The sequence below is a fragment of the Octopus bimaculoides genome, chromosome 5 (genome assembly GCF_001194135.2).
Source record: "Octopus bimaculoides isolate UCB-OBI-ISO-001 chromosome 5, ASM119413v2, whole genome shotgun sequence".
In the NCBI taxonomy this organism is placed as follows: Eukaryota; Metazoa; Mollusca; class Cephalopoda; order Octopoda; family Octopodidae; genus Octopus; species Octopus bimaculoides.
This window is the reverse complement of record NC_068985.1, coordinates 51,390,998-51,394,588: the sequence shown is the minus strand read 5'-3', so window position 1 is coordinate 51,394,588 and position 3,591 is coordinate 51,390,998. Positions and strand designations below refer to the sequence as shown.

At 38.2% G+C, this 3,591-nt stretch overlaps 1 protein-coding gene across 3 annotated transcripts in view; it reads left to right on the top strand.

Moving 5' to 3' along the window:
• The first annotated feature begins 2,511 nt into the window (after nt 1–2,511).
• Nucleotides 2,512–3,591, top strand: part of LOC106879154 (myb-like protein U) — a 196,385-nt gene continuing 195,305 nt past the window's right edge. Inside the window, exon 1 of one of the 3 annotated variants that reach the window (XM_052968384.1) lies at nt 2,512–2,888. The gene's annotated coding sequence lies outside the window, so the exon portion shown is untranslated. The remainder of the gene's footprint in view (nt 2,889–3,591) is intronic. The other 2 variants (XM_052968381.1, XM_052968383.1) reach the window with 2 other exon arrangements.

The window sequence follows — 3,591 nt, the reverse complement described above, 5'->3', positions numbered from 1 at the left end:
ATATATATATATATATATATATATATATATATATATATACATATGAGAGAGATGGGGGCGGATAGCTGGAGATATACAGATGTAGTTGATAGACATAATATAATGTGTGTGTAGAGAGAGAGAGAGATGTAGAAAGATTTATGTATGTATGTATGCACACGTGTGTGTCAATGTGGGATGAGGTGTGGTAGGTGTTGGTGAAAGAGAGAGAGAGAGAGGGGGAAGAGGAGGACAGATAGCGTGTTACAAGTATTTATTTAGTCTACTTATAGTTGTGTGTGGTGTACTTAGGCGTTCATGCAAAAACTAGGTCAGTTACAATAGAGACACCGATTTTAGGAGTGGAGATGTACCGTTGAGTATTAACTAACAATTAGTTATAACAAGGAACTGCCTAGTAAGAATTTTTAAAAAAATACATTTACAATGCTAAGTATGTACAAAATAATTTTAAAAGTAACCTAATCTGCCATGTAGATCACACGCCAAAGGAGCACTTTATACATGCATACATACATACATACTTATATATAAAATCAGGCTGAGTAAAAAGTATGCAACATTTTAAAACCTGAAATTCATCACAATATATTTCAACATTGCGGAAATTTTATTCATCAAAGTACTGTTACAATCAACACATTTTTGCCAACCAGTTACAAGCTTGTTTATTTCTGGTAACATAAAAATCTGGAGTTCTGGGGCTGATGAACTCTTTGAACGCACTTTCAGCATCGGTTTGATTTTTGAACTCCTTCTCTCGCAGGAAACCATCAAGGTGCTTGAAAAAGTGGTAGTCGGTAAGAGAAAGGTCTAGGGGAATAAGCTGGGTGAGGAACTTTTTCGCCAGGTTCCCTCAATTTCTGGAGCGTCATTAGTGAAACGTGTGGTCGAGCATTCTCATGAAGAATGATTAGCCCTCTTCTGTTGACCAGTCTGGGACGGAGGAGTAGCAATTTTTCGTTCATTTTGGCAATTTCGTAGAAATATGTTTCTGCAGTAATGGTTTTACTAGGTTTTAAGAAGTTATAGCAGATGAGTCCAGCAGTACACCACCAAACAGTCACCATAACCTTCTTTTTGAAATGCTCGGGCTTAGGGAAAGTTTTCGGTGCTTCATTTTGGTCCAACCACTGCGAAGGACATTTTTTATCGTTGTACAGAATCCACTTTTGATCGCAAGTTACAATACAGTCGAGAAATGGATCGGTCTGGTTACGAAGAAGTGACGAACAAATTTCATATCTGCACATTTTCTGATTTTCATTCAAATCGCGTGGTACCCATTTGTCGAGCTTTTTTGCTTTTCCGATTGGATGCAAATGGTTGCAGGCAGTTTTCTGGCTAACTTGAACTTCTTTTGCCAGTTCTCGAGTGATTTTAAGTGAATCTTTCTCAATGACGATCTTTAATTGACCGTCATCGATGACAGATGGGCATCCACTACGCTCACGATCTTCAAGGCTTAGGTCTCCATTGCGAAATCGTTTAAACCATTTTCGAACTGACCACTCGGTGGTCATTTCCTCACCAAACGTTTCGTTGATATCGTGAACAGTTTCAGCTACTTTACGTTCTTTTTTGAAGTTGAATAGCAAAATTGCTCGAATATCGCACTTTGACAATTCCATTTCAGATGATTGTAACAACGGTGAAAAAATATCAAATTAATTTATTGATGCATTTGGGCATTATCAGACAGTTGCAAAAAAATGTTTAAAAACAGCTCAATACTCTGCACAAATTCCGATACAAATTCTTCATGGTTCAAAAAGTTGCTTACTTTTTTTTACTCAACCTGATATATACTTGATGCGTCTCTTTCAGTTTCCTTCCAACCAAATCCACTGACAAGGCATTGGTCGGCCCAGGGCAATACTAGAAGACATTTACCCATGGTTCCACACAATGGGACTGAACCCAGGACCATGTGGTTGGGAAGAGCAGAAATTAGAAAGTGACTTAAGGGTTGAGTGTTTCATGCGTTGGTATTTATCAAACTTGATATGAGCCAATGCTCAAAACTCTTAACTTTTGAGTCTTGTACCAATTAAATATATAGGCACAGGCATAGCTGTGTAGTTAAGAAGCTCGTTTTGCAGCCACATGGTTCCAGGTTCAGTGTCACCTTGGGCACGTAACTTCTATCAAAGGCCTGGGCCGAACAATGCCTTGTGAGTCAATTGGTTGGCAGAAACTGAATCGTGTACATAGATACATACATACATCTGTGTGTTTATGTGTGTGTGTGTATTCTCCACCTCGACCATCGCTAGACAACCGGTGTTGGTTTGTTTACGCCACCATACATTAGCAGTTCGGCCAAATAACTGATAAAATAAGTACCAGAGTTTAAAACAAAACAAAAAAATCCTGGGACCGATTTGTACAATTAAACCTTTCAAAGTGGTGCTCCAACATGGCCAGAATCCAATGACTGAAACAAGCAAAAGATAAAATATATAAGGAGGTACAATGGAGTATAAACATAGTATTTTCATGTACGAAGGTTAAAATTCTGATCATAACCCAATTCATTGTGTTTTGTCCTTGTACAAAGTACTGTTTGGTCGGCATGACAAAGGAATAGTAACCGCACCTATTTAACAATTACAAGTTGTTAACATTAGGAAATGTGTTGATCCAACCATAAAAATAAATAAAAGACATCATCCCACAGGGAGAAAAATGACAAAAAATTTTAAAGAAAACTACATCCCCTAAATATCTGACATTGTGTCTCAGTGAGAAATCATTATTGCCCTGCGCGTGTAAGCGAAAGCAGGATATTGTAATCACTCGTTTTCGTCTGTTTGCCTGTACGTTCGCAACATTACTGGAAAACGGCTGAACGGATTTTCACCAAATTTGACAGAAATACTCATTAGGTGAGTGATTTGAAATTATGAAAATTTGGCTTTATTCTTTTCAAACATATTATACATAAATACATTCATAGATATGCGACTGCGTGTGTGTGTCTGTGTACAGTGATGGATTCGCGGGTTTTGTTTATTTACGAGTTGATTTCTTAATTTCACCGGAGTATAAATACCTATAAAACAAGACATAATGGCATGATGGGACTTGATTATTGGGCTCGACTTAAACAGCTGAAACTCTATTCTCTGCAACGCCGCCGTGAGCGATACATTATTTGCACCATGTGGAAAGTATTCCACCAATATTATCTAAATGATATTGGTATTATGTTTACAATTCACCTAAGACTAGGCTCCCGTGCAATGCGTCCCCTACAAAAGTCGAGATCACATAAGAACCTTGCGACACAATCTCTTCACTGCAAATGGTCCTGCTCTTTTCAATGTTATCCCGAAAGAAATTTAAGTAGAAAAAGACCCCCTACAACTTTCAAACGGTACCTGGACAAATTCCTCCAGGAAATACCGGATAAAGCGCCTACACCTGGATACGCCTCAACCAACAACTCTCTGCTTGAGTGGTCCATAGTGTCCCGAAATAATTAACTAAATGACTTTTCCAGGTGGTGCTATTGAGTTAGTCGTGGCCTGGGCCGATAATGGCCGAAACCAATCTAAGTTATCTAAGTTATAATGGTTATACTTTTAA